Raw genomic sequence first — 26172 nt, 5'->3', positions numbered from 1 at the left:
GCTATAGTCTCACTTTTTCAATGAATGGTTAAATATGTGTCATGTATAAAAGGAATATATGGTTTAAAATATGAAATATGGGTTTCCACAGCTAGAGTCTTCATAATGGAAAAAGTGATGGTCTTTGTTGGCCCCAGGGCTCCTGATCCATTGTCTCACACACAAAGGAGGGTAGGACAATTCATTTTGCCACTTGGCTTAGCAAACCATTTTGATGCCCAGAGCAGCTTTTCATCTCTACCCACCAAACCTCCTCCTCTTCATTCTACAGCCCCTTCAGGCCCACTGCTTCCCCATAACCTTTAGTCCTGCAAATTTGATTCACTTATTATGTCAAAGAAAGGGAGGGAATGAAAGAAGGGGGCTTAGGAGGGAAAGGGGAGAGAGACAGAGAGATTTCTGAAAAGAAAACGAGAAGGAAAAAATACTCAAGTCAGTCCTATTCAAATGTAATCTTAAATAGGTTGAGAGCAGTTTTAGAAGAATGTTTATTGAAAAGGAAATATTCCATAATGTTCAATTAAGTGAGAAAAGCAGCCTATAAAATATGTAGAATGTGACACCATTTTATTAACAATAAAATTAATTCATATTGTGTGTGTGTACAAATAGGAAAAAAAGACTTGAAGAAAAACATTCCAAAATGTTAATAGTAGTCATCTGTAGGTAGTGAAGATGTCGATTACATTTCTCCTTCAACGTTTCTATAATTTTTCCAGAATTCGAAATGAATACGAATGGCTTTTGTAATTAGAACCAGTTCTAAGGAAAATAAGAAAGCAGGGGCGGGATATGTCTGTACTGTCTGTGTGAGGGGGAGATACCTCTCACAATGGTTGTGTCCTGTGTGCACTGCCAAATAGCATTCTCTATGTTCTAGGGCAGTGTATTTCAACCTTCTTTATCTGGCAGCACACTTGAACCTGTAGTTAAACTTCCACGGCACACTTAAATTATGTTGATCAAAAAAAGTCAAAAAATATATACTAACTGTGCTTTGAACTTGTTTTGAAAATAATCTAATTAACGATCTTTAAAAATTTTCACGGCACACCAGTGCACGCTGGTTGGAAATCACTGTTTCAGGGAATACTAGATTTCTCAAGAGGGAGAAAAGCTTAGAGGTCTCACTAGGTCCAAGAGTGTCTGATCTTCCTGCCCAGATAGGTGGATAGGAGTGAAAAACCTTGATCTGTGGTTTGTCACTGACTGTGGTTCAGAAACCTTGTGGTACAGTTAGCATCCTGAAGTCCCGCTGTAGGGGCAAAAACTGGAACAGGGTCAAGGGTGGCAAAGCAAACAGATCAGGGACTAATGAGTGTGGGCAGTCAGCTTGCTAACAGAAAGGGGAGGACCAGAGAAATCTTCTGTGAGCTGGAGGTGGGCCAGTGGTGAGGCTGCTTAGGCAGGGCTCTTGTCTTGGGCATGGATGTATTAGAAATGGGTAAAAAAGGCAGGTGCAGGACTGGAGACAAAGGCATCACTAGGAGCCACAAATTCAAATGCCTTTGGGGGACAGGCTGGTAGCATAATGCCTTTGCAGGGACCTGGGTGAGGACTGTGCTGGGCTATAGAGAGCAATTCCTACATAAAAGAGCAGCGGGAAGCCTGGGAGGGCCCTAGGTTTCCATTTCTTATGACTTTTCTAGAAAATATAGAAATCTAGGTATTTACATAGACTCTCTCAACAATTCCATTTTTTTCAATGTCAAGTCACTATAGGCCAAGCAAAATGTATCTGTGAGTCACAATTTCTTTAACTTTTCACTTTTAAATAATTATAGATTTGTGAGAAGTTATTGAGGTGCTACAGAGGGGTCCTTGGATATCCCTGACTCAGTTTCCCCCCGGGGTTACATATACATAATCATCATACAATATCAAAGTAGGTCAATGACATCGGTACAATGTGTGTGTGTAATTCTATGTCAGTTTATCACGTGTGGGTTTGCGTATCTAACGCCATAATCAAGGAACAGAACTATACCACCACTGCAAAGATCTTTCTCATATTAGCTCTAAATAGTCACACCCACTTTCCTTCCCTCACTGTCCCTAACACTGGCAACTACTAACCTGTTCTCCATCTCTATGGTTTTATCATTTCAAGAGTGTAATATAAATCAAATAATATGTTACGTGACCTTTTAGGATTGGCTATTTTTATTCAGCGTAATGTCCCAGAGATCCACCGAGGTTGTTACACATAGTAATAATTCATTCCTTTTTCTTGCTGCATAATATCTTATAGTACAGCTATATTAGCACTTGTTTAGCCATTCACATACTGCAGGACATTTTTGTTGTTTCCAGTTTGGGGCTATTACACATACAGCTGCTGTGAACAACGTGTACAGGGTTCTTTTGTGGACAGAAGTTTTCATCCCTAGGATAAATATCCAGGAGGGTGATTGATGGGTCGCAAAGTAAGTGTGTATTTAGTCTTAAAATAAACTGCCTGTTTTCCAGAGTGGCTGTACCATTTTACATTTTCATGAGCAGTGTCTGAGTGATCCAGTTTCTCTCATCCTCGCTGATGTTTGGCGGTGTCACAAAGTTTTTACTTTAGCCAATCTGACAGATGTTAGTGATACCTTGTTCTAATTTGCATTTTCTTGACGACTAATGATATTGAACATTTTTTCATGTGTGTATTTGGCATCTATATATCCTCTTCAGTGTAATGTCTCTTCATGTCTTTTTCCCATTTTCTTTTTTTTTTTTTTTTTGGTAGAGACAGAGTCTCACTGTACCACTCTCGGGTAGAGTGCTGTGGCGTCACAGCTCACAGCAACTTCTAACTCTTGGGCTTATGTGATTCTCCTGCCTCAGCCTCCCGAGCAGCTGGGACTACAGGCGCCCACCACAACAACCGGCTATTTTTTTGTTGCAGTTTGGCCGGGGCTGGGTTTGAACCCGCCACCCTCGGCATATGGGGCCGGTGCCCTACTCACTGAGTCACAGGCACCACCCATCTTTTTCCCATTTTCTAATTAAATTTTGTGTTGTTTACAGTTGAGTTTTTTTGAGACACTGCCTCATGTTGTTGCCCTCAGTAGAGCGCTGTGGTGTTACAGCTCACAGCAACCTCAAACTCTGGGGCTCAAGTGATTGACTCTCTTACCTCAGCCTCTAAGAGAGATTTTTTTCCCCTATGTTTTCTTCTAAAAGTTTACAGCTTTATGTTTTACATCCAAATCTGTGATCTATTTTGAGTTAATCTTTGTGTGTAAGCTGTGAGATTTAGGTCAAGGTTTATTGGTTTACCTACAGAATATCCAATTGCTCCAGTATCATTTGTCAAAAAGGATATTCTTCCGTTGAATGGTTTTTGCACCTTTGTCAAAAATCAGCTGGGCATATTTGTGTGAACCTATTTCTGAGTTAGCTATTCTGTGCTGTCGCTCTGTCTATCCCTCCACCAATACAGTGCTCTATTGATCACTGTAGTTTTGTAGTAACCTTAATATTGAGTAAAGATATTACTCTCACTTTATTCTTATTTTTCAAAATTGTCATAACTATGTTAGGTCATTTGTCTTTCCAAATATATTGTATATTACAGTAGTATTACATATATATACAAAAATCTTGGTGGAATATTGATGGAAATTGTATTCAATATGTATGTTAATTTTGGGAGAGTTGACATTTTTGCTACATTGAACTTTCCAATCCAGAAGCACCGTGTGTCTATTGATTTATTTAGATCTTTGATTTTTTTATCAGTGCTTTTTAGTTTTTAGCATACAAGCCCTGCACAAGTTTTGTTAGATTTATGCCTAAGTACTTCATCTTTTGAGTAATTGTAACTGGTATTTTGGCTTTCACATGTTCATTACTAGTATATAGTAATATAATCGATTTTTGTAAGATGATATTGTGTACTGCAAACTTAAACTCCGTTGTTAAATCAAGGCTCATTTTTATAGATTTCTTGATATTTTCTATGTAGATGATCATGCCATCTGCAAATAGAGACAGTTTCATTTCTTCCTTTCTGATCTGTAAGACTTCTATTTCTTTCTTTTCTTTTCTTTTTTTTTTTTTTTTGAGACAGAGCCTCAAGCTGTTGCCCTGGGTAGAGTGCTGTGGCATCACAGCTCACAGCAACCTCTAACTCCTGGGCTTAAGCAATTCTCTTGCCTCAGCCTCTCAAGTAGCTGGGACTACAGGTGCCCGCCACAATGCCTGGCTATTTTTTTGGTTGCAGCCATCATTGTTGTTTGGCGGGCCCAGGCTGGATTCAAACCCACCAGCTCAGGTGTATATGGCTGGTGTCTTAGCCGCTTGAGCCACTGGCACCAAGCCAAGACTTCTGTTTCTTTTCTTTCCTTCCACACTGAGTAGTACTACATTGAACAGCAGTGATGAAAGTAGAAATCCTGGTGGTGCCTGTGGCTCAAGGAGAAGGGTGCTGGCTTCATATACCAGGGGTGGCAGGTTCAAACCCAGCCCCAGCCAAAACTGCAAAAAAAAAAAAAAAAAAGAAAGAAACGAAAAAGAAAGTAGAAATCCTTGCCTCACTCCAATTTCTAAGAAAAAGGATTCAGTCTTTCACCATTATGATATTAGCTATAGTTTTGCTTTTTAAAAAAACATCAGCTTTATTGAGATAAAATCCACATGCCATGCAATTCGCCCATTTAAAGTAAAAATGAAATGGTTTTTAATATATTCACAGAATTTCACATCCATCACCACAGTCAATTTTATTCATTACCTCCAAAAGAAACCACATACCCCTTAGCTTTCACCACCCAAGGCACCATTTCCCCTAGCCCCGAACAGCCACTAAATTCCATTTTATCTCTCCCCTTCCATTTTCTGAAAGACATTGTAGAGGATTGGCGTTAATTCTTTGAATACTGGGTAGACTTCTCCAGTGAAAACTTCTGGTCTTGGAGATCATTTGGAAGGTCTTTTAAATTATAAATTCAGTTTCCTTAACAGTTCCAGGTCTATTCAGATTATCTCTTTCATTTTTAGTGATTTCTTGTAGATTGTGTATTTCAAGGAAGGTTCCATTCCATCTACATTGTCAAGTTAATGTGGTATAATGGCTTGTACTACTCCCTCATTATCCTTATGATATCTATAGAGCCTTCAGTGGGATTTTCATTCAGATATTGGTAATTTTGTTTTTTCTTTGTCAGTCTTGCTAGATCAATTTGAACATTTAAAAAAAAATCTTTTCAAAGAATTCAAAATCTTTTCAATTCTTCTTTCATTGATTTTCTCTATAGCATTTCAACTTCACTGATTTCTGCTTATATTTTTTTGTTTTCTTCCTTCTGCTGTTTTTTTATTGTTGTCGTTCCTCTTTTTCTACTTTCTTAAGATGGGAGCTTGATTATTAACTCAAAATTTTTCTTCTTTTTTAATGTATGCATTTAGAGCTGTAAGTTTACCTCTCAGCACTGCTTTAGCTGTGCCCCACACGTTTTCTGTTTAAGGTGTCAGCTGGGCTGGGCTCTTACCTGGAGGTTTTGTGGACAAATCTACTTCCCAACTCAATCAAGTGTGTGCAGAATTCCATTCCTTGGGATTGTAGATCTGAAGTTCCCATTGCCTTGCTGGTTGTCTGCCAGCAGTTGCTCTCTGCTCCCAAAGGCCACTTCATTCCTTCTTATATGGCCCTCTCTATCCTAAAAGCCATTGACTTGGCAACCTGGCACGTCAAATCCTTCTTGTGCCTCAAATCTTTCCAACTTCCTCTTCTGCTTATGAGCCAGTGAAAACTCTGCTATTTAAGGGCTCATGCAATAAGATTAGGCTCCTTCAAATAATCTCCATTTTACCATATAATGTAACACAGTTATTGGAGTAATCTCTCATCATACTGATAAGTTCTACCCACACTTAGAGGGACGAGATTACTTAAGACCAAGGGTCATTGAGGGCTGTGAGTATAATTCTGCCTACCACAGTAATTAAATTTAAAAAGTGAACTAATTAAAAAAAATGTTAGGTAAATGGTATGGCCAGAATTTTGAGAGGTTTAGGACAATAATTTGGAGCCCAGAGAAGTAATTCATTTTAAAATGCCTTCCAAATTCTATAATTCTGTATTTGGGAAGTCAGAGATTATTCTGCTTTTGTGTCCACTGTGTGATAAAATGTAGCAAAAATCATAGGCCAGTGTATTCATTTTTGAAGAGACTGCAGGACTGTTTCCAAGTAAAGGAAACTAAAGAAACATGGAAACTAAAGTCAAAGATTGACCTATGTTTGGATTTTATACCAGATGCTTTTTGTTCTTTTATTCTAAAGGATATTATTGGAATAACTGATGAAATTTGATAGAGGTGAATATTAATCATGTGAATATTAATTTCCTCATTTTTATAATTATCCCATGGCCATGTTAGGGAATGTACTTTTTTTTATTAAATCATAGCTGTGTACATCAATGCAATCATGGGGTGCAATGTACAATGCACTTGTTTTTTTAAGAAATATACACTGAAGTGTTTAGGGATAAAGGGGTGTGATCTCCATCTTGCTCTCAAATGGTTCAGGAAAAAATAATGAGCACATATATAAATATGTACAGAAAGAGACAAAAAGGATAAAGGAAATATCACAAAAGTTTAACATTGAGGAATCTGAGTGAAGGGTATATAGACATTCTTTGTACTTTGCTTTTAGCCTTTATACTAATAGAGCTTCAGATGAGAATCACGGTCCTTGTCGATGCCTTGATTTCACCCTGGTGAGACACTAAGCAGACGATTCACACACACTGTGCCTGGACTTCTGCCTTAAAGAAAATATAAGGGAATAAATTTTCTTGTGTTTTTAAGTGAGGCAAAAGGCACATAAGAAGGACTGGAAATGGAAGAAAGGGTCGATTGAAGATACATTCTGGTGAGAAAATTACCACAATTTGGTAATTTTCCGGAATAGATATGATCAGAGAGAAAAGAGATGGGGATGATTCTGAATTTGGGAGCTTGGAAATGAGATAATGCTGGCAGAAAGAGGCCATTTGAGAGAGAACTAGTTGAGAGGGAAAAAATAAGTTTTAGGCCTGTTGAGCTTGAGTGAACAAGGGACATGAGTGGAAGGAGACATTCAGAGGAAGGGAGTTGGTTAAGGATTGAAGCTGAGTAGAAAAGTCAGGGCTGGAACCAGAGGTTTGGGAAGCGTGTGATGTCATGGAAAGAAAAAGGCTGAAAAGAGAGAGATGTTTCCAGCAGTGCCTGTGGCTCAAAGGAGTAGGGCCCCAGCCCCATATGCCGGAGGTGGCGAGTTCAAGCCCAGCCCCGGCCAAAAACTGCAAAAACAGACAGAGAGAGAGAGAGAGGTTTAAAAACTACAAGAGAGGGGCGGTGCCTGTGGCTCAAGGAGTAGGGCGCCGGCCCCATATGCTGAGGGTGGCAGGATTAAGCCCCGGCCCCGGCCAAACTGCAACAACAACAACAACAAAAATAAAAAAAAAATAAATTAATTAAAAAAAAAGAAAGAAAAGATGAAAACTTTCCATTTAAAAAAAAAAAAAAAAAAACTGGGTGGTGCCTGTGGCTCAAGGAGTAGGGCGCCGGTCCCATATGCCGGAGGTGGCGGGTTCAAACCTAGCCCCGGCCAAAAAAAAAAGAAAAGAAAAAAAAAAAAAACTGAGAGAGAGAGAGATATGTTTCTGGGTCCACTACTGTACACCTAGTCAGTTGTGAGCACTTGCACTGAAGTCGGAGCGATCTACGTTTAAAGCACGGCTTTGTTCTGGCACCCTGAAAAAGTGCCCAAACCCTTCTGAGTCTCAGTTTTTTCAGGGGTAGATTGGTGAGTCTACTCATACCTGCCTTGCTGTAAGGATCAGATGAGATAACCTGTATAACGGACTTCGCCCATCGTTTGGCCTGTAGGTGGAGCCAGTGAAATTGGAGCTGTGATTGTTATTTTCTTTCAGGTGCTTGACCGCACCAGGCAGCCTTCTCCAAAATGGCCCCTCAGAGTTTAGGTTACTTTTGTGCTAGCTGGGATGCGGCCAGGATAGCACAGCGTGGCATCTTTTGCTTATGGAGGGCAAGTCCACAACCTGTCACCAATAGAGGTGGACTCCTTTCGCCTTCTGGCAGTATGGGTAGGTGAAGAGGAAAACCCAAGGTGCTCCAGGAGGTCAGAGTCGAAGGTGGGGCTGATGGAGCAAGGACGGTCCTCAAAGACTCACCTAGATCACCAGGAGTGATTCATTCCTCCAAAGTCTTCATCTTTATGAGAGGTGCTTGGTGCCTAGACTGCCTGATGCGTGTCTAGGGAGGCAGTGGGTTGGAAGGGAGTGTGCCTTGCCTAGGTGGGAGGGGATCTGGCTTCACCTGCTGGCACTGAATCCCCTTACAGAAGGTGCGGCTCTGGGCACCGCACTTGTAGCTTACATTTGTTTCCTCCTGCAGAAGCTCTAATCAGCGTGTAGTCTTCTGCGCCTAGATGTTAATGCAATCAAAAGACCTTAACATTTCCTGATTAATTCTTTTTTTCTCTCTAGTCAGCGTTGCTTTCTTTAATTTCTCAGCACTTGGCTCATTTTCTCAGCTCAATTGGCCCTGTTCCATGTTCCAAGTACCTTCTTCCTTTATCTGTTAGGGTGAAGCGGTGAAGTTCAGGGCTGCCTGGCAGTAGCAGATAGAGAATCCCTGTCCTTGAATGAAGGTGTCCCCATGGAGGAAGATTTGGGGGCTGGGGGAAAAAAAGCAATCTCAGAAAGGGATGTTTGGTAAGTGTGTGTGTGTGTGTGTGTGTGTGTGTGTGTATGAGAGAGAGAGATATCAATCTTGAAAAACTGATAGGAACAAACTGAAATCATTATTTTCTCTCAGGAAAAAAGAAATACAGAAATAAACATACTGAGGAGAAGATGAGTATCAGCGATTATCAATTTTCCAGAAGCCCCTGGAATAAAGCGCTTTAGATCCTCAGTGGGGAGAAGCTTCAGAAAATGACCTAGATAGATTTGCCACTCTAGGTGGGCAACTGGAGTCCGTGCACACTGCCCGGAACAGGAATTGTGATTCTTCCCTCTGCGAATATGTTCCTCTTCCAGTCAACTCCACTTAGTAAATGGCACTACCACTGACCCAGCTGCTTGAGGCAAACTTCTAATAGTTACCTTGAGTTCCTCTTGTTCCCTTATACATCATATCCTCGCCATGAGCAAATCCTGTTCACTTACCTTCAAAATATATCCCAAATTTGACCACTTCTCACCACCTTGTCAGCTATTAGCTAGTGTTAACCACCACCATCCATTTCCCAGACAGCTGCAATAGCCTTCTAAATGGTGTATTTGCTTCCACTTTTGCTCTCGGGGCTGCTCTGTATGGATGTTCAGGTTGTATACTACACAAGGGCACCATAGCTATGGGTGTGCCATTTATATCACAGACATATACTAACTTACATAAGATCGTGCAGATATTCTGAGCTTCTTGGCTCAAAGTCTGAGAACAGTAGAAAAGAGCCTGCTCCTACATAAAATTGTATCAGTGCACAGTGCCACGTACAGACCTCAGAAAGCAGACGCTTGCATGCATACACATGCACACGCATGCATAAATGCACACACTTGACCTTACCCTGCTCAAGCTCTTGGTGTCCACTGATTTCCCTTCTGCCCCTTACTGCCCATTGCTCTCGCAGACTGAAGTTCCCATCCCTCCCACCGCCAATAGCCTCATCAGGAGGGAGGGATGGAAAAGTGGGGTGCAAAGTGCTGTTGATAGTACATGTATTCCAATGACAAGAAATACATAAATGAGAAAAATGTGGGTGCTCATAGCCAAGGCTACTGCCCACCGTGACTCTGGAATACTGCCTTGGGCAGGACTTAAATTTGTTTAAGTTGTACAATAAAAGACTAACCTAATTGATGTTGTTTTTTAAACTGAGGAAGGGATGTGTTTTTGCATTTCACACAGAGATTCTGTATTATAAAATAGTGGATTGCCCCCAACAATCTCAGCTCCATGCAATAGTCAGCAAGAACATTAACAAACACTTGAATGTGTTGATCCTTTACTTAAAACTTTCATATATCTCACTGTCCTTAGGATAAAGACCAAACTCCTTACTTGACCCAGAAGGCTTGCATGATCTGGCCCCTGCCTCCCTTCTCAGTCTCATTCCTTTTTCTTTCTTTCTTTTTTTCTTTTTTTTTTTTGTAGAGACAGACTCTCACTTTATCGCCCTCTGTAGAGTGTGTGGCATCACACAGCTCACAGCAACTTCCAACTCCTTGGCTTAGGTGATTCTCTTGCCTCAGCCTCCCAAGTAGCTGGGACTACAGGCGCCTGCCACAATGCCTGGCTAATTTTTTGTTGTAGTTTGGCTGGGGCTGGGTTTGAACCCACCACCCTTGGTATATGGGACCAGTGCTCTACCCATTGAGTCACAGGCACCACCCTCTCAGTCTCATTTCTTATCAACCTCTCTGTTGTGCCTGCCCCCAACCCCAGCCACATTGATTTTCTGTCCCTTAAACTTGCCAAGATCATTCCTGTTTCATTCATTGAATTTTTTTTTATTTTTGTTTTATTTATTTATTTATTTATTTATTTTTTGTAGAGACAGAGTCTCACTTTACTGCCTTTGGTAGAGTGCCGTGGCGTCACACAGCTCACAGCAACTCTAACTCTTGGGCTTAAGCGATTCTCTTGCCTCAGCCTCCCGAGCAGCTGGGACTACAGGCGCCCACCACAACACCCGGCTATTTTTTTGTTGCAGTTTGGCCGGGGCTGGGTTTGAACCCTCCACCCTCCGTATATGGGGCCGGCGCCCTACTCACTGAGCCACAGGTGCCGCCCTTGTTTTATTTATTTATTTATTTGAAACAGAGTCTCACTATGTCACCCTCGGTAGAGTACTCAGCATCACAGCTCACAGCAACCTCAAACTCTTGGGCTTAAACGATTCTCTTGCCTCAGCCTCCCTAGTAGCTGAGACTACAGGTGCCCACCACAATCCCGGGCTATTTTGTTGTTGTAGTTGTTTGGCAGGTCCCAGCCAGGCTTAAACCCACCAGCCCTGGTATATATGGCTGGCACCCTAACCACTGAGTATGGGCGCCGAGCCTCATTCATTGAAGTTTTTGTCTGTCTCGCTCCTACCTCCACCTCCCCGCTTCTGGGGTGTTAACTCTATTAAGCAGGGGCTTTTTCTTGTTCACTATCAGATCTTCATGGCCTAGCACAGTGCCTGGCGTAGCAGGTCAATAAATATTTCCTGAGCGAATAAATAGACAGGAAAAATGGGCAATTTTGACATCCCCCCAGTGGCTCTAAGAGGAACGTTGACTTAGCCCTATCTCTAGTGTGCTTTCAAATCCCCTGGTGAAGTGAGATGGCTAGAGAATGCAGGCTGCTACAGGTCAGAAAGCTGAAAGACCCGTTTGGTCCGCAGGAAGAATAATCAGCATAACCAGCAGTTATTGAGATACTAGCCCGTGCTGGGCATTGCCTGTAGGCTCTTCACTCATTTAATCTCCACGGTAACGTTATGAGGTATCTAGTACAATATTATCCCCATTTGATTATGAGCACACTGAGACCCAGGAGATTCTGTGACTTGGATTCAGACACGCGCAGTTTGACTTAAATCTCTCTGCTGTATTGTGGAAGAATGAGAATATTCTCATTTCCTCTGATTTATTTTTCAAACACCCTGGGAGTGCCCCAGCTTCTGAGCCATCCCCTTGTCTTGAACCAAGCCCTGAGGAGCAAGTAGGAGAGAGCCACGTGCTGTATTGGCAAGCAGCAGTGAATGTGGATTTAGTTAGGGTCCCCACAGGGAAGGAGCCACTTTGAGGATTGACATTGTAAATTACAAAGCTGAGATATTTTGTACTTTCTTGATATCGAAATCTATTAAAGCCATCAGATCCTAAGTCAGCCTTGCCAGACAGAAAAGGAGTTGCAGCCACAAAGTAAATTTAACATCTCTTCATATTTTTTTTTGACATCAAATGGAGCGCTTGCACTGAGGTAAGAATGGCATTAGCTGGAAGCGCTAGGGCCTGAAACCTCAGCCACCTTCACCTGGGAAAAGAAATTGACACGCAGGAAAGAGGAAACTTACTAGGCACGCTTTGTAGTCCTGACTGCAGATAAAGAAAAAGAAAACAAGAGAGAGGAAAGGCAGTGTAATCCTCATCATTAAGATGTTCACATGCTCAGAGGCAAAACAGAATTATTTTTTTCTCTACTGCACTTTTCGATTCCCTTTGACAAAAGATGACTATCGAAAATGCAATTTGAAGTCAGTTTACCCCTTTATGCTCAGAGCTTGAAACACAAATTTGTGGCTATACTTGGATCTTTCCCTACCTATTTTATCAAAACCCTGGAACAAGAGAAGGGGCCCTAAAAGGCTGCTTGGTTTGGTTCAACCCATTCCATACTTTATAGATATGGAGACTGAGGCCAAGACAAAGGAGTTTTGGTTGCATTTTCACCAAACATGTGCAATGTGCATGTCTCTGTGTGTCTGTATGTATGTGTGTACGCATGCTCATGTTTTGTATGAGTGGGAGGTTTGCCTCTGGAGCTGTTAAAGGGAGAGATGGAAAGCTCTGCCTTGTGAAGAGAAAGGGGGGAAGAAAATGTTATAATCAATACAGTGTTTGATAAATAACTAGTCATTTGTCACATAAAACACACACATTGCAAACAACACCCTTCTATGTGGCAGAAACAGAGGGACGTTCTCCTTGGAGGGAGAGCCTCAGCCGGGGAAGCTAAATGGGGGCCATTCATCCCTCTAGCCCCTTCTGTCATTGCAAAGATTGGTCCACTCCACCACATAGGTTTTCTCTAGGCTGTCAACATTTTCTTGGGCAGAAACTTCCAAAGGCAGTTTCGCTAGTGGCTGGTGGCATTTAACCTCTGTGGGAGGGATAGAAGCTTTTCCTTTCATCATGAAATCCATTATTTTTCTTTGAGGCACAGTGCAAAGCTTTTTACAAATTGCACAGCAAAAATAGAAATGCAGCCAGTCCTCAATACAGCCCTGTGGAGGTTGGAGCAACCTGTCCCTCAGGCAGTGTGCATGGAGAGTGTGTTCATTTCTGCACTTGATGGCAAATCCCATGGGGGGAACAAGGCAGAAAGCAAGCCATCTCTTCCTCTTCTGCCTTCAAGGGAGCTTGTCTTGATATGGGGCAGAGGTGGGATCTCTGGAGAAAACCAGCCCAAGTGTAGTATTAGGCCTTGCCAGAGGGTATCACAGTATTACCTCTTGGCTGTGAACTTGCTGTGAGACCTTAGGTAAGTTGCTTCCCCTCTTTGGGTCTCTGTTTTTTCATCTGCCCCTCCTGCTTCACAGAATAGCTGAAAGGTATAAATGGAGAGAAAATAGATACACAGATGGAAACAATACAATTCTATATGATTACAAAAGATTGTTATTATCATTATTTTATGTGTGCTCATGGGGGTGGGATGGGGAACATGGGACCTTGGGGCCCAATGTGGCCTTCTGGATCTTTGAGTGTGGCTTTTGGACTGAATCCAAATTTCACAGAACAAATCCTTTTAATAAAGGGATTTTGTCTGTGAAGTTTGGGTTGGTGGAAGAGTCACGCTTGGAGATTTGGAGAGCCATGTGTGGCCTTGAGGCTGCAGGTTCCCCACCCTAGCCAGAAGGGAGAATTGTAGAAGGAGTCAGAACAGTTAGAACACTGTACTCAAACAGACTCCTCATGAATCACAGCCCTCTCTGAGCCTCACTTTCCTCATCTCTAAAGCATGGTTGTTGTGAGGATTTAAGTGAGACAATGAATGGGAATCTCTTATGCCAGAGTGCTAATGTGAAGTGTGCATTTGATAATAATAATTCTTTTTGATGTTATTTGTTTTTGCATGCTGGGAAGAACTATGATTCCCTAATCTCAATGCATAGCTAGTTCTTGTTAAAACATATGGATTCCTGGTCCTTACCCTGAAGAAATATGATTCCATGGGTTTGGAATGGAGCACAAGAATACATATTATATGTATTTAACAAGAACTCTGAGGGATTCTGGTGTGGGGCCAGATTTGGAAACCATTGCTCTAGAGCAATTTTTCAAGCTGCCAACTGTTATCCACTGCTCAGAAAATCAATTTAGTGGATAGTGACCAGCATTTCTTTTAAAAAAGGAATGGAATACAAAATAACAGTATATGCTGCACACAGTATTGTTTGTGAAATGTTTGTTTATATGTACATACATATAGCTTTAAGCACATATAGAAAGATGCATATATAGTTTTTTATATATGGTTTTATATAAATCATGTGTGTATGTATAAACATTATATGAAGAAATACTTTACTGTAGGTCTGTAGGTCATGGTCAAAAATGTATGAAATACTCATTTCTCATTTGGAGAAATTGGCACCCAGATAAATAATCTGCAAAGTCCCAGAAAAGATGAGAAATGAGCAGTATGAGAATGGACAAGGATGTACTTCTCCTCTCTCCTATGCTATGCTTGGATCAACAGAGTTGTTTGTTCTCTAATTAGAATGAGTTCTAATACCATGTAATGGCCCTGGCCTGAGATGTAAGGGCAAGTTAGAGGTGTGGCTACAGGTATCAGGCTAATTGCATTGACCCCATTAGACAGAAAATGCATCTGGTTTTATTGGGATATTTAGTTGCTCTTGATTAGCGAGGGCTGTGTTCAAGCATGCTATGTGTCTGTCCAAGCTACTGTTACCCATACTCCCTTCTTCTTTATCTCCCAGACTTTGATACTTATTTAACCACTTGAAACTCTTTTGTTGCCTTTGGAAAATCAAATGATTAGTTTAAAATTCTGTTTTGATTCACATCAACCTACATCAGTTGGTCTTTTTACTCTCCACTTGGTATGCTGTGGATAATAGCACTTCCCACCTTTTTCTTTCCTTCCTTCCTTCCTTCCTTCCTTCCTTCCTTCCTTCCTTCCTTCCTTCCTTCCTTCCTTCCTTCCTTCCTTCCTTCCTTCCTTCCTTCCTTCCTTCCTTCCGTCCTTCCTTCCTTCCTTCCTTCCGTCCTTCCTTCCTTCCTTCCTTCCTTCCTTCCTTCCTTCCTTCCTTCCTTCCTTCCTTCCTTCCTTTCACAGAATCTTACTCTGTTGCTCAGGATGGAGGACAGTGGCACAGTCACAGCTCACTACAGCCTGGAACTCCTAGACTTAAATGACCCTCCCAAGTACCTGGGACTACAGGCACACACCACCATGCCTGGCTAATTAAAAAAAAAAAATTGTGGAGATAGGCTCTCACTATGTTATCCAGGCTGGTCTGGAATGCCTGGCCTCAAGCAATCCTCTTACCTTGGCCTCCCAAACTGCAGTGATTACAGGTGTGACCCACTGTGCCCACCCAGCACCCCTAATATTTCAACTACACACTCCATCTAAAGGGAGCAGCCACTCCTGGGTTCCAGTTCATTATGGTCCGGCAGGAATGTAGCCACATTGTCAGTGAGTTCTCTGTCCACCCTCTATAAAACTGAAGCCCTCGCATATCCCAGCACCTTACACCCCTTCAGAACTCCTGATTTCCCACCTGACTTTATATTTTCCTTGTTGTACTTATTACACAACCTAACATGTAGTATTTTACATAATAAACATATAAGGAAAATAACCACAGGCATCCAGATTCTTTTTTTCTAGAATGGTTGGAAATCAAATTACATGTGAAGTCTTCCAATTTTTAAATGTTGCCACATCTGATGTTTGCAGAGAATTTGGACACCTAAATATTTATGTAAAATCTTCTACATGTTCCACGTTGGTTACCAATTCCAGAAATTTCTGAACACTATTTGCACTAAAGAAAATATATCTGGGGTCCAGATGGAGTCCACGGATTAACCTGTTTGTGATGTGTGTCATAGATGTTTTGTGGGATGTTAGGGCTGTGAGAAGACTTGTGTGAGTTGCTGGCTTCTAAGGAGGAAGTACAGCCTCAGGGAGATTAGGTTTCTTCCCTGTGCTCACACAGCTAGCTTGTGGCAGAACTGCATCTTGAACCCAGGATTCTTGCCTCCGAGTTGCTCTGTCACATTAACCATGCTGCTTTCTACACTGCCTCCCTGCTGCTGAGGGTCGAGCTAATCTGCCCTGCACAGATGACAGCCTTCAGCCCTAAGTCCACTCCCAAAGAATATAACAGAGTCATCACCATCCATCTGATAAGCCCCAGGCACATCTTACCAGAGTGTATGAATACACCTGCCTTCCCAATCTCAACTGAGGATATTGCCTCTTGGTGCTCTTTATTGCTCTTGCTCCAGTGATAGAATCAAGACAATGTCTTTATAGGAATGTTATTAGCATTGCTCCCGGTCAGCAGGCCTTCCAGTAGAATCAGTGTGGTCCAGTGCAAAGAATACGGGGCTCAAAGTCCAGAGAGCTGAGTTCAAATCTCAGATGTGTGACCTTAGACAACTTATTTAACCTTCTTGGCCCTCATTTTCCTTAACTGTAAAAATGAGAAAAAATCAGATCCATCTCTCTTATCTCTCAAAGCTGCTGTGATGCAGAAGTGAGATAATACCCTGTTTCCCCAAAAATAAGACATCCTCCGAAAATAAGACCTACTTACAGGAAAGATAAGACGTCCCCTGAAAATAAGACCTAGCGCATCTTTGGGAGCACACCTGAAAATAAGACACTGTCTTATTTTCGGGGAAACAGGGTATGTATGAAAGAGCCTTAAAAAGAGAACATTTGATAATGATGAGGGTACAGCATCATCATCAAATCAGCAAAATCATGATTGAGCAAGTGAACATACTGTTAATTTAGGGCATGCCAAGGAGCACAAGGTCCAGCTGCCCCCATGGGCTTATAGTCCCTGAGAAGAAGGAACATAGCTGTGCAGGAAGAGAGCCAGCGCTGTAAAGCTAGAGAGATAACCAGGGCTGAGGGAGGTGTCCTGATGGTAGGATGAGAGAAAGAGGTTGTTACGGAAAGGGGTGACCATGGAAGGATTCTTGGAGGGAGTTGCATTTAAACTGTGCTTTGAAAAAAAGTCAGCAGGTGAGGGTTGGTGGGGGTGGGGAGGAGTCAGGGGTGGGGAGGAAGAAGGGCATTCTAGACAGGGGGCAGCAGCAAAGTAAGGGCTGAAATCACAACGTGTGCTGCAGGCCTAATTTACAATGAATGGAGGGTTCACAGAGCGGCAGGTGGACTTGCTTCTCTAGCTTCTCCACTGGGTTGGAACGCAGAGGAGAGAGTCAAAGCATGCTGCTCAGCAAACTAAGGTAGAGGCCAACTGGGGCTGTGAGATGCTTGATGACATTCCAGGAGGGCCTGGTACTTACTATAAAATGGTCATCAAAATCACTTCTGCCTCACAGGGCTATTCTGAGCTTTGAAGAAGATGATTTGTGTTAAACAGCTGAATTACTACATGATTAGTAGTAAATAAATGTTTACCCTCATCACCAATTTTCATCTTACATCCAAGTCCAGGGTAAGAACATGGGCTTTGAAATCTGTCTGGTATTAGTTGTGTGACGTTGGGCAAGTCCTCTCACCTCCCCATTTCTCAGCTTCCTGGTCTTTGACATGGGAATGAGAGTGGTGCCAAGTGAAAAGGGCTGTTTGAGAGTGAAGTGAGTTAATCCGGGTAAAGTACTTATCACCATGCCTAGTACATGGTAAGCACTCAATGGGTGTTTGAGTTGATAACGAATGTAATAGGACTGCATAACAAAAACATTGGGGAAACTGAGAAAAATGGGGAAAAATGATGTCAAATCTTATTGCTAAGACACAACACCTTGTAACCATTTGGGAATCTAGTTCTTAAACCTGAAATTTCTTTTGTTAAGAAAATCGAGGCTGTGGAAAAAGGCCTGCAGTGGGACTGTGGAAAAGGGATGCAGTGGGCATTTTGGAAAATATTTACTGAGCCCCTACCATGTGCTAGCCAATGTTCCGAAACTGGGATATTACAAAAAGCAGGGCAGGCAAGATCCCTGCATTTTGGGAATTTATAGCCCAGTAAAGAGAGGTAGGAAAATAAAAATACAAAAGATTGCTTTACGTGATATTAAGTACTATAGAGAAAGAACTTCAAATGGGGTGATAAGGAATTCTCAAATAGTCAGGAGTGTGGGAGGGTGGAGCGGGAAGCCTGCATGGCCTATAATTTGGAAGAAGGTTAACAGGAGAGGCCTCACCAAGAAGGTAATCTTCTGAGTCCAGTCCTGAAGGAGTTGCAGGCCAGGAAGGTATCTCGGGGGAGAATACTGCAAACAGAGAGAAGAGCGAGAGCCAAGTCCCTGAGTTAGAAGCATGCCTGGCATTTAAGAAACCACCAAGAAGCTCACATCACAGCAGTGGAGCACAGGGGCCAGCTTGCTTAGGGCTTTGGATGCCGTGGTGATGCCTGTCATTTCTAGAGAGTGAGATGGAAAGTGATGAACCACAGAAGAGCTCTTTTGGGGAGGGACATGATCTGACTTATACCAGCCATGTGACCTTCCTATTTGCAGTGGGGTTTGCCCCCAGAGGCCCTGGGGAATAATAAACAACAGGCAGTTCCTGCAGAGATATCCTTACCGCTCCGTGGACTGCTCAGGATGGGCTCCTTGGTCCAGAGGGGCACACAGAGAGGAAATGATGGCACAGAGATCAAGAGAAAGAAATGTACTCTCTTAGAGCTGAAAGGGACCTGGTGGGTGTAATTCTGCCACTGGGCATCTGATCATCCAGCTTTGACTAAAACCTCTCTGCCTCTTGCAAGATCCTCTCAAGGTCACAAAGACTTTTGACAGATTTGTTGAAAATCTGCCTGCTTGTCACCACTGGGTGGCAGTAGTCCCAGTTCTGTCACCCGGGCAACCGAGAATAAGTGCATACTTTCCATGGGAAAACATTTGAGAGTTGAAGGCAGGTAGATACCCTCTATATCCCCCAAAGTTTCTCTTTTTCACACCCTGTATCTCTGGTCCCTTCAGGAGCCACTGCTATTATAGGATGGTTTCCTTTGTCAATCTCACGACTCTCTTCCAGAGGGGTTCCACATTCTCAGGGACCTTACTAAAAATGTAGAAATTGAACAGGAGACTCTAAGGAGGGAGCAGAGGAAGTTGCAGTATGACAATTATATTCTAAGATTTAGAAAATGTACTTTTTTTTGCAGTTTTTGGCCGAGGCTGGGTTTGAACCCGCCGCCTCCGGCATATGGGGCCGGCGCCCTACCCCTTTGAGCCACAGGCACTGCCCAGAAGATGTACTTTGATTAATACAACCCAAAATTGTGCTCTGCTTTCAGCAACTAAATAACTTAGCTACATCAGACAGTTGGTTCAAATTGTAGTTGTGGATCAACTCACACTCCTGGGTCTTTTTTTGGTTTGTTTATGTCATGTGAGCTGCTGCTAAGCTGTGCTTCCCCAATTCTGGCCTGACAAAATGGACTTTTAAATTTGAATTGAGGATGTTTTTCTTTATGTTATTTAAATTTTACTTCTTCTTTTTACATTTTAGCCCAATATTCCAGTCCATCGGAGCTCATTTTGAATCTCAATTTTCTTCTTCAACGTATTTGGTGTCTTTGTCAGCTTCGGATCATCTTCAGACACAGTAAGTACCTTTTTTGTGTCATCTAAGTTATTAATAAAGGTGCAAAATCCCTGTGGCCCTTCTCAGGGAACCTTTCTGCTTTCAGTAAAATTTTTAAATCAATTGCCAATCTATTTGCCTGTATTATAATCGGGTTAATATATTACCGTCTTAGTTCATTCATGACAAAGTTGTAAGAGGCGATTTCAAATGCACTGCTGAAGCCAAGATATGTTGTGATTACAAAAGACAGGATGTGTGAGGATGATCTCAGATTTTTTTTTTAACAAAATTCTAGTAGAGTTTTGTCCAATCGTAAAGTAATATCAGTTTGTTGTAAAGGTTAACAGCCTACACAAGTATACAAAGTAGAAAGTGAAATTTCCTTTGTAATTCTGTGTGCTGAAATCCTATCAGGTAACTTCTATTAACAGTTCTATGCATATACAAACATGCATCTAGGATGTAAGTGAGCTCATGATAGAGAGACGATTGCATGACCTGCTTTTTTTCATTTATACTCTTTTGGAAACGTCTCTCCTTGTGAGAACATATAATTTTAACTCTTTCTTTTATGCAACAGTATAGTATCCTTTTATGTGGATATTCCATAATTTGTCTTATCAATCCCATTTTGATGGGCATGTAGATCATTGGCAACCTTTTGCTGTTTATTGCAAGCACAGCAATGTTGCATGGTAACTGGTCTTTTCTGGCTCTATGAGATGTGGTGCCGGGTGCTGGTTGTTGCTTTCTCTGGATTTCCCCCATCCTTTTGTCCTTTTTGGTTCTTGCTGTCAATGTCCTAAGTGCCTGAGGTCTGCCTCCACCTAAGAAACAAAAACTAATGAGGAGAAGGCCAACTTACTACTCATCATGATTTCAGTTTGAAAATCTATACTTGTCCTACTTTGGAGTGGAGTTAAGGCAGTCTGAGCTCCTGAAAGCTTCCAGAGGACCAAGATGCCACAAGATCTAGCCCTGAGTGACAGACAGGCTTGATGGGTGGCTGCAGCCCCTAGTTGGCACAGGCGAGGTAATTAGGGACAAGAAGAGAAGGAATTACACCTACGGTGCATCTTACAAGGGTACATGTGAAACTTAGTAAATGTAGAATATAAATGTCTTAACACAATAACTAAGAACATGCCAGGAAGGCTATGTTAACCAGTGCGATGAAAATGTGTCAAATGGTCTATAAAACCAGTGTATGGTGCCCCCATGATACATTAATGTACACAGCTATGATTTAGTAATAAAAAAAATAAAAGAAGAGAAAGAATTGTACTGCTGCTGAGCCATGATTCTTTGTTATATACCCTCAGCGCTGACCAAGTAGGGTCACTTGCTGGGCTCTGAACCCTCCTCATCTTCACACCTTTATTCCTCTATGTGGTATTTTTCTCTGCACATGCGCATCTCCCAGAACAAGGTGGGCGCTATTTGCACTGAGCCCCCCAGAACACTTTAAGAGCATGGGCATGAGAGTTACCCTGCCGAGTTCTGGGATCTTGGATAAGTCATTTATCCTTTCTGAGCCTGGTTATCTTCATCTATAGAATGAAGATACAACTATATGAGATATTTTTAAACACCTAGCCTAATGCCTGGCTGATATTAAACACTTAATAAATGTTAGCTTCCATCATCATCATCATAGAGAATCATATTACCTACCCCATAGAGTTGTTGTAAAGTTTAAACAAGAATATATGTAAAGCACACACACAGTGCTCATCATAAATCGAGTGCTAAATAAATGATGGCAATTATTGATTGCATTTATATCTCCCTTTGGATACCCACTTCATTCTTTCTTGTGCTGCTATTTGTGTTCACATCTTGAGCTCATCCTCTAATTTATAAGCTCCCTTAAGAGCACAGTGTTTTTTCTCTCCCTCCCTCTCGAATGAGCACTGCTATTACTTTTTCCAAACCCTGGTCTGATTGGATTGTTTCCTGGTTAGAAAGCACCTCTCCCATTAATCGATCAACTGAGCCACACACCCCCAACTAGGGCAGATTATGGCATACCTATTCCAACTACCGAGCCACTGATCACAAAGTTAGCAATCTCCAGAATCTTAGTTCAGGAAATTTTTTCAGAAACCAGTGGCCTCGTGTATGTTTGTCTGAGCAGAAAGGATTTGTGTACCACTCTCAGACTTCGCTATCAAGATGGGAAGGCATAACATTAGGTCATCAGCCCAGTTCAGGCCGTCATGAAGTCCCCATTAAACTACCACAACAGCCTCCTAAGTTGTTTTCTACTTTCACTCATGCCTTCATACAGCCATCAGGAACAGTCTTTAGGAAACAGAAAATCAGATCACATCATTCCCCTCCTCAAAACCCTCCCATGGTTCCCATCTCATATAGTATAAATTCTTATTTCTTTCTCCTGGTGGAGAAGGACCTGAATAATCTGACCTCTGTGTAGCTCTTCAAATTCTTCTTCTATTCTTCCTCTTGCCCACCGTGTACAGGGGAGAGGGGCATTACCAAACTTTTGAGATACAACAAAATCAAGAAATGTAATATCTGCATGGATGGAAACAATTGAAGTCCTCCCAGAAACACTGATAAGCTGAGCAAGTTGAAAGTTGCTTGGGTGAATCAGAAAGGATGCTGTCGGGTGGCGCCTGTGGCTCAAAGAGTAGGGCTCTGGCCCCATACACCGGATGTGGTGGGTTCAAACCCAGCCCCAGCCAAAAACTGCAAAAAAAAAAGAAAGAAAAGAAAAGAAAAAGAAAGGATGCTGTCGACTGTGTTTCTTCTAAGTGAAATAATGGACCATAACACAATCTGTCTCAAAACTTTTATAGTGACCTATGTACCACCCTCACCAGCCTTCTGTTCTGGAAAAACACCAAGCTTATCCCTGCTTCTGTGCCTTTACTCTTGTTCTGCCCCTCTGCTGGGAATTGAATCCCACCCTTACCCCAAGTTCCCTATGCCTCTTTTTGTCCTTAAGATTTTCATATAAATGGTACTAACTCAGAAACAGATGAAATGCTTTCCCTGTACCTCCTATTGCAAGAAGGTACCTGTCCCCCTGTTATCTCAAACTCATTGGTTCTCAGCCTCACTTCATATTGGGAATCTCCCAGAGAACATTAATAAATACAACAATGGCCAAGACCCTTCCAGACCACATAAATCAGAATTTGTGGGGATGAAGCCGAGCCATCTGTATTTTTAAATGCTCCCCAAGTGATTTTAATGTACAGCCAAGGGTGACAGCTTCTGTTCTCAGCTATCAGCTCATTTATTTCCTCCTTAGTGCTTGCTTATCACAAGCTGCAATTAGTTTGCTTATTTTATCCATTTAGTCAGTAAATATTTATTGAGCCCCTACCATGTGCCAGTTACTACTCAAAACATAGGGATTAAAATAGTGAACACAATAAACATGAATCACAAACATTATGAAACTTTAATTCTAGTAGAGAAGGCAGACAATATAGATAGTATTATAGACTGAATAGTTGTGTTTCCCTCAAATTCATATGTTGAAGTCTTAACCCCCAGTGTGATAGTATTTATAGGTAGGGCTTTGAAAGATAATTAGGGTTAGATGAGGTCATGAGGGTGGGACCTTTTTCTGATGGGATTAGTGCCCTTACAAAAAGAGACACCAAAGAGTTTGTGCTTGCTCTTCCTCTCTTTATGTCTGTGCGTGTACAAAGAAGAAATCGTATGAGCACACAGTGAGATACAGGCTGCCTACTAGCCACGAAAAGAGGATACAGAATGAAACTAACCTTTATGGCACCTTTTATGTTGTTGTTATTGAGACAGAGTCTCACTCTGTTGTCCTGGGTAGAGCACTGTGGCATCATAACTTACAGCAACTTCAAACTCTATGGCTCAAGCGATCCTCTTGACTCAACCTCCCAAGTAACTGGAACTACAGGCTACTGCCACAACACCTGGCTAGTTTTCCTATTTTTAGTAAAGATGGGGTCTCACTCTTGCTCAAGTTGGTTTTGAACTCTTGAGCTCAAGCAATCTACCTGCCTTGGCCTCCCAGAGTATTAGGATCACAGGTGTGAGCCATCATGCCCAGCCCCTTTCTGGCACCTTGATCTTGGACTGCCATCCTCCAGTAATGTGTGAAATACATGTCTATTGTTTAAGCTACCTAGTCTGTGGTATTTTGTTATGGCATCCCAAGCAGACTAAGACATATAATATGTTAAATAATGATAAGTGCTAAGAAGAAAAATAAAGCAGCAAAAGGAGATGCGATGTTGATATATTGTCAGGGGAGTGGGGGGAGAAAAAATTTAGGAAAAGTGACCTAAACAAGTGAATCTTGAGTGATATCTGAAGGAAGTAAGAGATTTAAATCTGCAGCTTTCTGGACCAGTGCATGTAGGGCAGAGAGGAATCTGTGCAAAGGTCCTGAGGCTGGATCATCACTGGTATATTTGAGGAACAGCAGGGGGCTGGAGCAGCTGGATATTTAAGGACAAGGGTAAGAGTGGTAGGAGGAGACAAATCCAGGGAATTAATGGGGTCCACATAATTGGAGCTTTGAGGGTTATTGTAAGTGTTTTGGCTTTTACTGAGTAAGAAGGGGTATCATAGAGCAGAGAGTAACGTAATCTGACTTTGGTTTTAGTAGACTCACTATATCTGCTGTGCTGAGAATAAACTAAAGGGAGAAGAGGATGGAAGCAACAGAACCAAGTAGGAGGATACTGTAAGAATCCAGGTGAGAGATGATGGTGGCTTGGAGAAGGGTAGTGGAAATGGCAGTGATATGAGAAGCAACAAGAAATAGTCAAACTCTGGGGCCAAGCACAGTGGCTCATGCCTCTAATCCCTGCATGCTGGGAGGCCAAGGCAAGTGGATTGCCTGAGCTCAATGGTTCGAGACCAGCCTGAGCCAGAGTGAGACCCCATCTCTAAAAATAGCCAGGCGTTGTAGTGGGTGCCTATAGTCTCAGCTACTCAGGAGGCTGAGGCAAGAGAATTGCTTAAGCCTAAGAGTTTGAAGTTGCTGTGAGCTGTGACAACCATGGCACTCTACCGACTGTGACAAAGTGAGACTCTCTCTGAAAAAAGAAATAGTCAAAGTCTGTATATATTTTGAGAGATGGAATATACAGGATTGGTTGACAAACTGTATATAGGCCATGAGACGAAGTATTGTTTACAAACAAGGATGACACCAAGGTTTTTGGTCTGATCATATAGAACAATAGAGTTGCTATTTGCCTGAGATGGGAAGGACTATGAAAGAAGTAGGTGGTAGGTGGTAGGTGTTAGGGGGAAATATCAAGGGCTTTGTTTTGAGCTTGATTGATAAGTTTGTAGCACTGCTATGATCTGAATGTTTATACCCCTCTCCTCAATTCATATGTTGAAATGCTAAGTTACTCCAAGGTGATGGTATTTGGAGTTGGGGCCTTTGGGAGGAGGGTAGGTCATAAGGGTGAAGCCCTCATGAATGGGATGAGTGCCCTTACAAAAGAGGCCAGAGTGACTCCTCACCCCTTCCACCATGTGAGAGCAATAAGGTGCCATCTATGAGAAGGAAGACTTTCCCCAGATATGTCCAGCGCCCTGATCTCAGAACTTCCATACTCCAGAGCTGTGAGAAATAAATTTCCATGGTTTATAAACCACCTTATTTGTGGTATTTTATTATAGAAGCCCCAACAGATGAAGACATGTGCCCATTAAACATCCAACTTGAGATGTAAAGGAGAGAGCTTAATTTACAAATCTTGAGTTCATAGGAGTAGTCTGTCCTGGAAACAAAATGTTGGGAGCTGTAAGATTGAATGATCACCTAGAGCGTAATTCAAATAGAAGATTGTAGACAGATGAAGGTGCTGGTGTGGAGAGAAGGGAACACTTCTACCCTGCTGGTGAGATTGCAAACTAATACAGCCCTTTTGGAGAGAAGTATGGAGAATCCTCAAAGATCTAAAAGTAGAGCTTCCATTTGACCCTGCAATCCCATTACTAAGTATCTACCCAGAAGAACAAAAATCATTTTACCACAAAGACATTTGCACTAGAATATTTATTGAGGCTCAATTCATAATTGCCATGTCATGGAAACAATCTACATGCCCATCAACCCACAAATGGATCAACAAACTATGGTATATATATGTATACCATGGAATATTATTCAGCCATTAAAAAAGATGGCGACTTAAGGGGAGAGCAGAGAGAGAAAGAAGGAGGGAGGGGTGGGGAAAGGAAGAGCAAAGAGAGGGAAGGAGCGAGGGGGTGGGGTCTTGGTGTGTGCCACACCTTCTGGGGGCAAGACATGATTGTAAGAGGGTCTTTACCTAACAAATGCAATCAGTGTAACCTGGTTTCTTGTACCCTCAATGAATCTCCAACAATAAATTAAAAAAAAAAATCATGCTTTTAATTTGTAAAAACAAGTGTTTAAAAAAAAGATGGAGACTTTACATCTTTTACATTTATCTGGATAGAGTTGAAATACATTCTTCTTAGTAAAGTATTGCAAGAATGAAAAAATAAATATCCAGTGTACTCCATACTAATATGAAATCAATATATAAACAATTACATGCTCATAAGAACAATAAAACACTAATATAGTCCAGTTCAGGGGTAGAGGGAAGTGGGAGGG

The 26172-nt window shown here is 41.9% G+C and overlaps 1 protein-coding gene across 1 annotated transcript in view; it reads left to right on the top strand.

The window, feature by feature from the left end:
• Nucleotides 1–26172, top strand: part of PAK3 (p21 (RAC1) activated kinase 3) — a 290487-nt gene that overhangs the window by 29860 nt on the left and 234455 nt on the right. Inside the window, exon 2 of the mRNA XM_053580206.1 lies at nt 19473–19568. The gene's annotated coding sequence lies outside the window, so the exon portion shown is untranslated. The remainder of the gene's footprint in view (nt 1–19472; nt 19569–26172) is intronic.

The sequence above is a fragment of the Nycticebus coucang genome, chromosome X (genome assembly GCF_027406575.1).
Source record: "Nycticebus coucang isolate mNycCou1 chromosome X, mNycCou1.pri, whole genome shotgun sequence".
Classification (NCBI taxonomy): Eukaryota; Metazoa; Chordata; class Mammalia; order Primates; family Lorisidae; genus Nycticebus; species Nycticebus coucang.
This window is presented reverse-complemented; position numbering and strand designations above follow the sequence as displayed.